This window comes from Oncorhynchus keta, chromosome 29 (assembly GCF_023373465.1).
Source record: "Oncorhynchus keta strain PuntledgeMale-10-30-2019 chromosome 29, Oket_V2, whole genome shotgun sequence".
Classification (NCBI taxonomy): Eukaryota; Metazoa; Chordata; class Actinopteri; order Salmoniformes; family Salmonidae; genus Oncorhynchus; species Oncorhynchus keta.
In genome coordinates, this window is record NC_068449.1 from 19,950,314 (window position 1) to 19,962,513 (window position 12,200).

At 41.2% G+C, this 12,200-nt stretch overlaps 1 protein-coding gene across 1 annotated transcript in view; it reads right to left on the reverse strand.

Moving 5' to 3' along the window:
- Positions 1–8,375, reverse strand: part of LOC118362421 (serine/threonine-protein kinase PAK 6) — a 31,467-nt gene extending 23,092 nt beyond the window's left edge. The window contains exon 1 of the mRNA XM_052486164.1: positions 8,031–8,375. The gene's annotated coding sequence lies outside the window, so the exon portion shown is untranslated. The remainder of the gene's footprint in view (positions 1–8,030) is intronic.
- Between the last annotated feature and the right edge of the window lie 3,825 nt (positions 8,376–12,200).

The following is a 12,200-nucleotide window of genomic DNA, read 5'->3' on the forward strand; positions in this document are numbered from 1 at the left end:
CCTCATTTCTCTCTCCTCCAATTTCCCCCTTAACTCCTTCACAGTCTCTGCTTCGCTCACCTCCAACACCGGCTCTGGTTCTGGTCTCCTCCTTGTCTCCTCACGATAAACAGGGAGAGCTGGCTCAGGTCTGACTCCTGACTCTGCCACACCCTCCCTGAGCCCCCCCCAAGACATTTTTGGGGCTGACTCTCAGGCTTCCATCCGCGTCGCCGTGCTGCCTCCTCATACCAGCGCCTCTCCGCTTTCGTCGCCTCCAGTTCTTCCTTGGGGCGGCGATATTCTCCAGGCTGAGCCCAGGGTCCTTTACCGTCCAGTTCGTCCTCCCATGTCCATCTCTCCTGTGGCTCCTGCCTGTTGACACGCTGCTTGGTCCGTTGGTGGTGGGTGATTCTGTAACGGTTTTCTTGGTGTGATGAAGGAGAGTCGGACCAAACTGCAGCGTGTAGATTGCGATCCATGTTTAAAAAAAAAAAAGTAAACACGAATCAATACAAAAACAATAAACGTAATGAAAACCGAAACAGACTAAACTGGTGCAAACTAACACTAGACAGTTACAAGGACACTAAGGACAATCACCCACGACAAACTCAAAGAATATGGCTGCCTAAATATGGTTCCCAATCAGAGACAACGATAAACACCTGCCTCTGATTGAGAACCACTCCAGACAGCCATAGACTTTGCTAGATCACCCCACTAGCTACAATCCCAATACATACACACCAAAACCCCAAGACAAAACACACCACAATACAAAAACCCCATGCCACACCCTGGCCTGACCCAATACATGAAGATAAACACAAAATACTTTGACCAGGGCGTGACACACATGCTAAATCTTTATCAGTCATACTGGCCTACTTTTGTCAGAAGGCATACTTATTCTGGTAGTACAGTGACAGTCTGACCAATAATCACTCCTGAGATTTAGCCTTTCTCATTTCTTTTGTATGAATTACAGCCCCATTTTTCAAACAGACAGCCTATAAGTCTAGTATGTCAGTGGCCCTGTAAACAACATACCTCAGGCCCCAAACATGCCTTCACACCCTACGCTCATCTCCAGATCTAACAACAGCCATACTCCCCTTGAGCAGCTTTAACAGGCAGACAAGCCTGTCAATCAATTATGGACAGGACTGGTGAGGGATAGCTTATGCACCCCCCTACCATAGTTATATCAGCCAGATTTGGAGATGTTGAGTGGGAGGGGGTAGAAAGAGATACAGAGAGATAAGAGAGGTATTAGATTTGAGTCCGCCAAGCTCAAGTGAGCGTTTTCCCTATTTTGCCCTGATTCCATTTCTATCTTGTTTTGGCATGCTTGTACTGATGTATGGAGAGTGTAGGTAACTATGCTTGTAGGATTAGTAGCGTGTCCACTGTGTTCAGCCCTCCTCTGATCCAATTTTAGGACACAGTTTCTCTTGACGCATGTTTGTTGTGCACAAGATTTGTGTCAAATTGTGAGTTGTGGGTGGGAGAAAGGACAGAAGGTAATCCTCTTTCCGTTTGTCAATGCAGAAATAAGCATAATGAAAGGCTAAATAGCACAGCTGGATCTGTGCCGTGCTCTTCTATCAGCTTTATTATGATGACCATTTTGCCCTTTGAGTGTAATGAGACTGTGTTGTCCCTCAAGGGGACTGGGGTGGAGGGGTCTGTCTTCTCAGCGCACACACAATCACGCACACACGGACGAACGCGCGCGCATACACACACAGACACACACTCTGAGGGTAAGAGAAAGGTAAACAAGAACTGGACGTGAGTGGACGGCACAATTTCAGTGTTTATGACTGTGGTTGATGCTGTCCTTTCATTCAGTAGGACTGCCTGTTTTCTCTAAAAAGTCACTTCTAGAGGCAATAACAGAGATGAGTCAACATGCGTAATGATTATTGTGTTAAACAGGTGTAATGAAGCTAGATTCATATGAGACAAAAAGGCACACTCCCTACATGCATATTTCATTAATAGGTGGTCTGATGTATCATGCAAGTCGTGTGCAAGCAAAAAGCGAGACACGCTATAGAACCTGCACTAAGTTAATTGTTGCCAGAGTGTGACTGTGCTCCCAGCAGCCGTGTTATAGCATGCCAGACAGTAGAGTCACTAGGGACAGACCTTCCTCATAGAGGAAACATTTATTTTATTTGCTGATAATCAATAATCATGTTACAATTACTCAATATAACAGGAGCTATTTGAGCAGAGGGCACAGGACACTAAAATACAGCGTATTCAAGGAGATGAATTACACACATCAAATGTGTTATAAGGGCTAGACAAAAATAAAATGCTATGAAAATAAAGAAGGTTAATTTGTGCATGCTGCTTACCCCTCCCAAATGTGGTCTTTATTTGAGCAAGTGCTACAACAACAGCATTTCCCAACCGTATTATTATATCGCTAGCTCAAATAAAGATCACACTTGGGAGCAGAACCAGATTATTTTCACATTCATGGCTCTAAAAAGAACAATATTTTTGAAAAGTGAGAATGTAAAATTCACTGAACTACATCATCTGTCCCTGCAAGAGATAAAGACTCCTGTGAAGTAAGAAAGTCAGAACTGTCTCAACCTTCTTCTGCAGTGAGCTAAATCAGGGTCACAAAGTGTTTCTTGGTAAACAAATCTACTTTGAAACCAAAGTATACACCTCTCACACATGGTTATGGGCCTAAAAAAAACAAGACACCTGTACCATGTCAGATATAGAGTTGAAATGTATTACATTTTGAGTTTTCATCCCAATATTACACTTTATATACATCACAGAAGACTGAAATATAACATAACCGTTTGACATGGAAACACTGTATTTACTGTGTTACATGTTTTTATTGTTTATTAATTATCAAACATATGAGAAACATTCCACCCATGAGGTCACTGGTCATTAGACTGCATCAACCACGGACATTCTGGTTAGAAAAAAAACCTGAATGATTTTTCCTCATGTTTTTAGTCACTGAATGAACAGAAAACAGCCCCAGATATGGAGCCAGAGACAGGACAATACATACATGTCCTTATCCAACAACTTTGTGCTTTCTGAGCTTGTAGGGTAGACACAGTGCATGACTACACATCACTTTTGGTTGAATGTTCATAGTATGGAGTGGAGGAATAGTCTGAGAGAAGGAACAGACCAAAGAGAGAGAGAGCGAGAGGGGAAGGGGGGGTATTGAGTGAGGGCTGTCACTGTCGCCTGCCACTGACGTTTCACTTGTTTTGCTGTCTCACTTTATTATCTTGCTGCATGTTGTCATCCCTCCTCAACACCAAGAGACTCAATGTCTTTATATGTCAACCTTGACTGGCTTCGCTGGCTGTAAACAAGCCGTGATAAGAGGGATTTGAGAAGAGGACGGGGAGCTTGACAAAGAATATACATCATTCTGCCTGAATTAGATTGGCACAGATTCTCCAGGCCCAGTAAGTGGGAGACAAAATGGCTTTGATCTCCACTAGGCCAGAGTCGATTAAACACTAACATGTACGAGTCATGTACATTAAAAGTTAGCTCTTATCTAGCCCAAGAACTTTGACATAATGACATTGTAAATGCAGCACCTCTCAAGTCGTCATCTTTGATGTGCTATTCACTGCATGTCTACAGGGATGCTGCTGAAACATGCCTGTACCAAATGAGTGCTCTAATGAGTCCTAGCCCCCAAACCGCCCGGTCATATATTGTACTTCTAACTGTACCACAGGCCTATAGGCAGTAGGTAAGTAAAGTATACTACTGACACGCACTCTGTCTAATTTATGATGCTCCTGGCTTCCACCAGTCCTTTAAACAATCTGACTCTCAGCGGATAAAGTCGTATCATCTGGCCGGATCAATGAAGCAGGTCAAATGGACTCTCAGGGGTCTAATTTATTGATGCATTGGGCCTCCCTAGCGAGCTTTACTGTACACCCTTCTCCCTATGAAGCCATGATTCATCTTTCACCGCTTCATCCTCAGCGCACCTCTCCCAGAGACAAAATGACAAAGATTTTTTAATCTCCCATGTTGTCAATTTGCGGCAGCTCAGTTCTTATTCCTTCATCCAGTATGGCCACTGTCTCATCACACAATGTGACTGCTGGGCACCCCGTCCTCATTTTACTTGGTCATGGCCATTGGCCACAGTAAGCTTTTAATAACCACTCTCCTCTCCTCAGCTCTCCTCTCCCCTAGCGAACATGACTGCTAAGCAAGCATTCCTCTGGCAGGCCAACATGTGCACACAGTGCTGGGCTGTATGGTAAGGGTACATACAGTATAGGAAGAAGTATGTCCCAGCAGCACCTGTGTGCTTCTCCATGGGGTGCATAATTTCATTTGCCATCGCTCTGACAGCACTCTAAGGCAGTGCTAGACCGTGAAGGGAAAAATTATAAAAAAGGCTCCAAAAGAAGTAATGAAGTGAGAAGAGGACCCATGAGTGTGCATGACGCGTCACTCACCCCCAAGTAACATACTCTATGTCCATCTGGCTGTGTGGAATATTAAAACTCTCCTTTCATCTGCTCTTTCTATCACTCCCTACCTGGCCTTCTTGAATATCAGTGAGAAACCTGAGACACAAACACATGGCGTGTTCGTTACCGCTGGCTGTGGTATACAGAGTGACCAAGCTGTAGCCTCCCCCCCACCAATTAATTAAACATACTTACAAAATGTAGAATGGGGTAAATTAATGACTCATCAAGTTGCATGAGTGCTGATTATTGATTAACCTCAATTAATCCACCAGCACCTAGGAGGGGAGCCTCTGCCACTCCTAACCTTCTCTGGTTTGGGGGAGCTGAGCTCTATAGATCTGTTGATCCAGGATGTCCCAGAGCAGCACTTCCCTGTCTGATGGCTCTAACTGGCCCTTAGCCTGCTAGGTAAAATAAACATCCCTGTGCTGTGCTGCAGGTGCACAGGGGCCATTCAGCTGAGTCAAACGGGGTCAACTACTTACAACTTTATTAATGGTATGAGAGGTAAGTGCTGTATGTCATACTGCTGCAGTCAGACGGGAATACACCTTCTTAAGGCTAGGGGCAGTATCCTAAATTCCGGATGACTGATGTGCCCAAAGTAAACTGCCTGTTACTCCGGCCCAGAAGCTAGGATATACAGATAATTGGTAGCATTGGATAAAAGACACTCTGAAGTTTCTAAAACTGTTAAAATAATGTTTGTGAGTATAACAGAACTTATATGATAAGTGAAAACCCGAGGACCATCCATCTGGACAATTTTTTTTTAGATCACAGGCCATTTCAATGCTAGCCTATGGGATATACAAAAAAATGGACCTAGATTGCAGTTCCTATGGCTTCCACTAGATGTCAACAGTCGTTAGACAGGGTTTCAGGCTTGTTTCTTGAAAAACAAACAAGTAGTTGTAGTTTATTCAAGGTGTCCCTCATTAGAAAAGTAGTCTTGTTGCGCGCCTGAATGAGGTTCGCACTCTTCGTTATTTATCTTCCCTATTGAACATACTACTCTCCGTATTAAATATTATCATTTATTTAGATATTAGAGTACCTGAGGATTAATTAGAAACATCCTTTGACTTGTTTGGACAAACTTTACCAATAACTTTTTGGATTCGTTTGTATGCATGTTGAACGAGTGGATTACTGAAATGAATGGCGCCAACTAAACAGACATTTTTGGATATAAAGAAGGACTTTATTAAACAAAACAACCATTCATTGTGTAGCTGGGACCCTTGGGATTGCAAATAGAGGAATATCTTCAAAGGTAAGTGATTTATTTTATCGCTATTTGTGATTTTGTGACACCTGTGCTGGTTTGAAAAAGTATTTTGATGTGGGGTGCTGTCCTCAGATAATTACATGGTGTGCTTTCGCCGTAAAGCCTTTTTGAAATCTGACAACGCGGTTGGATTAACAAGAAGTTAAGCTTTAAAATTATGTAAGACACTTGTATTTTCATGAATGTTTGTATTTTCATGAATGTTTAATATTACGATTTATGTATTTTGACAGGATTTTAACAGGATGTTGTCATAGTGGAACGCTAGCGGGACACCTAGCCGCAAGTAACTGTCCAGTGAAAATCTCACTTTAAAAGTAAAAATTCTGTTAACTCATACCCAAATAATGTATTTGTGGCCAAAGCATAATTTGGAGGTAAAAAAAAACACGTCGAAATCCCAACCACAAACTGACTGTTTAAAAAATGCTTGCTATTTCCTCATAGAGGATGATGTCACCCTCCTGAGGAAGACAAGCAGGCCAATAAGTGGTCTGACCGGTATACAGTATATGAATGACCGGTATACAGTATATGAATGACCGGTATACAGTATATGAATGACCGGTATACAGTATATGAATGACCGGTATACAGTATATGAATGACCGGTATACAGTATATGAATGACCGGTATACAGTATATGAATGACCGGTATACAGTATATGAATGACCGGTATACAGTATATGAATGACCGGTATACAGTATATGAATGACCGGTATATGCCCACGCCATTCTGTTGTTTGGGTACGCTCACACCATTTCAACACAGAAAAGCTGCTTTGTAACATACTTAATCAAATAAAAAGTCAAACAAATATTGAACCTATATTGTAATTAATTATAGGTCATATTTCAGAGAAATCTGGAAACACTGGACAGTTATTTTAAGACATAATTGGCAGTGTGTCCCTCCAGAGCATGTAGTTAGAGTCCTAACCACTGGTCACAGTAAAGAGAAATCCATCAATGTTTTACCGTACCAGCAATCCCATGAAAACTATATACCATTATATTCTCTAATTGATTTAATTACTTAAAACAAGACTAGTGTGGCGTAGACTATTACAATAATGCAATCTATAGTATACGACCTTGTGAAATGACATGACTGTTTAACTGTCAGTCTGCCACTGGGTCTCTGCTATTCCCTGAACATGTATTCTCTGTATCATCAAGTCAGTGCTTGACTTGGAATGAAATAGGTGTTTATATTTAGGTGCAGGAACTCCACAATACTTTTTGAGCTAATGTTCTAAAAGAGGAACAGGAGCTCAAGCAGTAGAACATTTGAGGGGCCGGTCCCCAGCAGAGCTCCTGCCCAAGTCAAGAACTGTGTACAGTACAACCATCCTGACTCACAAAAGGAACACATTTTGTGCATGTTGTCACTGAGCAGAAGAAGAAAGCTTATGTGGATGCCTTCCCTCGGCATCCACGTAAGCATAACTATACATGCAGCAGCTGGATCCAATTCAACTCAGTGTTCGTCTGATATAAAGCTATAGAGTTCACCTGAGCTCTCAGCTCACAGTCACAGATAAGGACAGATGCATAGTGACAACAATAAGCACCTTTATTGTCAGTGCATACATGTAATCAGCATTAAATGCTATAGCTTTGTCTGTATTATCTTCACATGATTAAATTGTCAAAACTCTGTTTGCTCACCAGCTAAACTGAGGTTACACCCTTTCAACAGAAGCTGAGGACAGAGAGAGGGATGGAGGGAGAGAGAGAGAACGTGAGGTGGGTGGGCAGAAGGTGAAAGCAGCTCCTTTCTGAGATGCAGCCTTTCCCAGAATCCAGCACATCACCCAATCAGCTTTTCATAGTATTTTCTTCTCTCCCTTATTACCACATGGGCATACTGCATTCTGCTCTCTCTCTCCCTCCCCCTCTCTTTCTCTGTCACTCTCTCCCTCTGTATTTGCATCTCCTCCACCAACGCTGTTGCCTGCAGTCGTCACACACACACACACACACACACACACACACACACACACACACACACACACACACACACACACACACACACACACACACACACACACACACACACACACACACACACACACACACACACACACACACACACACACACACAGTAGCCCGCTCTTTATCAATGAAGCTAAGCCACTTTTCCTTTTTTCTCCCCCATGCCCCCATCCCCCCTCCCCAGAGGGAATAAACAGGGTCTGTGGAGGGAGAAATTAGTGCTATAAAAATGGCAGGCTCCTTACCTTGCGGTTCGCTGAAAAGGAGAGCCTTTCCTCCAGGAAGGGCAGAGGCTTGCGAGCAAGAGTGTGCACACACACATACACTGTACACAAGCACTCGTTATACACACTCCGTCACACAAACCCTCACACAAGAATATACACACACACACAGTCGAGGAGGGCTGGCTCTCAAGCAGGCACACACTGCAGGCTGCTGCTTGCTTGAGAAAGCTTGACGCGTCCCTCCCTCCAGGCAGACGCACACACTGCCATCTCAATGGCTCTTTTTGGGGGATGATTCATCCCCAGCTTCCTCCGTGGCTAACAACTTGTCCGTGTGCCGCTACACCGCTGCCTGCTCCTGGGGACACAGGGTGGCCAGTGAAAGGGACAAAACCAGAGAGGAAAGGCAGTATCCAGGATGAGAGACTATCACAGCCATACAGAGAGCTTCCCCCCCCCCCCTTTCTCTCTCTCTCTCTCACACACACACACACACACACACATCCCTCCCTCCTCTCACACACACACACACACACACACACACACACACACACACACACACACACACACACACACACACACACACACACACACACACACACACACACACACACACACACACACACCCCTTCCCACTCTCTCTCGCTCCCTTTATCGCCTCCCTACCTCCTCCCACCCTCTCATTGGGCTGTCTTTGCAGTGGCCCTAAATTGATAGCAGTGTGTCGTGTGTGTCTGTTTAGGCGGGTTTCCAATGACTGAAAGGAAAGGAGAGCTGCTGTATACATCATCTAGGATACGTTTCATCCACCTGGCCCCCCTGCCCTTCTGCACCACATGAGGGGGTGATAGGAGAACAGTGGCAGTAACCGAAGGTGACGTTTTCTTCCTGCCCGGTCAATGGATGCATTATCCATGTTAATGACAGGGTCAGAGATGGGAGCGTGACCAGAGAGGGCTATTTCTGTGGCTGGTTATTATGAATCATCCTAATCTCAAATACGATCCAATCTACGTTTCTCTCTGAATGTATGACCTAAGGATTAACATGTTAACACTAAATTTATACTGAGGGAAATCCTCATGTCAGCATAATCATTTAGGATTACCATTATCGTTATTCCCTTCTGCACAATTTCTAACCTAGCTGTAGACTCCATTGCATTTAATAATACACATTCAGCTCCAGCTATATATAAGCATAAAGATCAAATATTTTTATCAAACAAAACATACTGTATCTGTGAAAAAAGGAGAAAGACTATAGTCACAAAAAAAGCAGAAGAATGAGAAAATGAAATATATAGCAGAAATAGCCTGCCAAAAAACATTTAGAACACTAGAATACATGGTAATTTAGAACACTGTAATACATGGCCATTTAGAATACATGGTCATTTAGAATACTGTAATACGTTGTCATTTAGAATGCTGTAATACACGGTCATTTAGAACACTGTAATACATGGTTAGTTAGAACACTGTAATACCTCTTCATTTAGAACACTGTAAAACATGGTCATTTTATCGTACGTTTGTTTATGTGTTACTCTTTGTTGTTGCTTTTGTCACACTGCTTTACTTCATCTTGGCCAGGTTGCTGTTGTAAACGAGAACTTGATGTCTTCTGGCCTACCTTAAACAAATGTGAAATCAAAATACAAAAAAACTAGTATGCTGTAATATATGGTAGTTTAGAAAAGTGTAATACACGGTCATTTAGATCGCTGTAATTTAGAATGCTGTAATACACTGTCATTTAGAACACTGTAATACATGGTCATTTAGAACACTGTATTTTAGAACGCTGTAATACACGTTCATTTAGAACACTGTAAACACGGTAATTTACAACGCTGTAATTTAGAGCGCTGTAATACACATAATTTAGAACACTGTAATATACAGTCATTTAAAACACTGTAATTTAGAACGCTGTAATACACGTCATTTAGAAGACTTTAATACAACGTCATTTAGAACACTGTAATTTAGAACGCTGTAATACACAGTCATTTAAAACACTGTAATTTAGAACACTGTAATACACGTCATTTAGAAGACTTTAATACAACGTCATTTAGAAAGCTGCCATTTAGAACGCTGTAACACACGGTCATTTAGAATGCTGTAATGCACAGTCATTTAGAACGCTGTAATACACGGTCATTTAGAACTCTGTAATACACGGTAATTTAGAACACGGTAATTTAGAACACTGTAAAACATGTTGATTTAGAACACTGTAATACCTGGTCATTTAGAACACTGTTATACCTGGTCATTTAGAACACTGTAATACCTGGTCATTTAGAACACTGTAAAACATGTTAATTTAGAACACTGTAATACCTGGTAATTTAGAACACTGTAAAACATGTTAATTTAGAACACTGTAATACCTGGTAATTTAGAACACTGTAAAACATGTTAATTTAGAACACTGTAATACCTGGTAATTTAGAACACTAATACATGGTCATTTAGAACACTGTAATACCTGGTCATTTAGAACACTGTAATACCTGGTCATTTAGAACACTGTAATACATGGTCATTTTATTGTACGTTTGTTTATGTGTAACTCTTTGTTGTTGTTCTTGTTGCACTGCTTTGCTTCATCTTGGCCAGGTCGCAGTTGTAAATGAGAACTTGTTCTCTTCTGGTCTAGCTGGTTAAATAAAGGTGGAATTAAAAAAAGGGGGAAGAAAGAGTAGTATACTGTAATACACGGTCATTCAGAAAACTAATACATGGTAATTTAGAACACTGTAATACATGGCCATTTAGAATACATGGTAATTTAGAATACTGTTAAAGGTTGTCATTTAGAACGCTGTGAGACACGGTCATTTCGAACACTGCAATAGATGGTCATTCACAACACTGCAATACATGGTCATTTAGAATACTGTAATACCTGGTCATTTAGAACACTGCAATACACAGTCATTTAGAACACTGTAGCACATGGTCATTTAGAACACTGTAATACATGGTCATTTAGAACACTAATACATGGTTATTTAGAACACCGTAATACATGGTCATTTACAACACTGTAATACATGGTCATTTACAACACTGTAATACATGGTTATTTAGAACACCGTAATACATGGTCATTTACAACACTGTAATACATGGTCATTTACAACACTGTAATTTAGAACACTGTCATACACGATCATTTCGAATACTGTAATACACAGTCATTTTGAACGCTGTAATACATGTTCATTTGGAACACTGTAAATCCTGGTAATTTAGAACACTGTAATACCTGATCAATTAGAACACCGTAATACCTGGTCATTTAGAACACTGTCATACCTGATCATTTACAACACTGTAATACATTGGCACGTAGAACACTGTAATACACGGTCATTTAGAATGCTGTAATACACGGTCATTTAGAACACTGTAATAGATGGTCATTCACAACACTGCAATACATGGCCATTTAGAACGCTGTAATACACGGTCAATTAGAATGCTGTAATACAAGGTCATTTAGAACACAGTAATACACAGTAATTTACAACGCTGTAATACACGGTCATTTAGAACGCTGTAATACGCGGTCATTTAGAACACTGTAAAACACGGTCAATTAAAAGACTGTAATTTAGACCGCTGTAATACGCGTAATTTAGAACACTGTAGTACAAGGTCATTTAGAACACTGTAATTTAGAGCGCTGTAATATACGGTCATTTAGAACACTGTAATACATTTAGAACACTGTCATACCTGGTCATTTAGAACAATGTAATACATGGTCATTTAGAACACGGTAATACATGGTCAATTTGAACACTAAGACATGTTCATTCAGAACACTAATACACGGTCATTTAGAATACATGGTCATTTAGAACACTGTAATACGTTGTCATTTTGAACGCTGTAATACACGGTCATTTAGAATGCATGGTCATTTAGAACACTGTAATACATGGTCATTTAGAACGCTGTAATACACGGTCATTTATAACACTGTAATACGTTGTCATTTTGAACGCTGTAATACACTGTCATTTATAACACTGTAATAGATGGTCATTCACAACACTGCAATACATGGTCATTTAGAACACTGTATTACATGGTCATGTAGAACACTGTAATACATGGTCATTTAGAACACTAATTCGCAGTCATTCAGAACACTAATACACGGTCA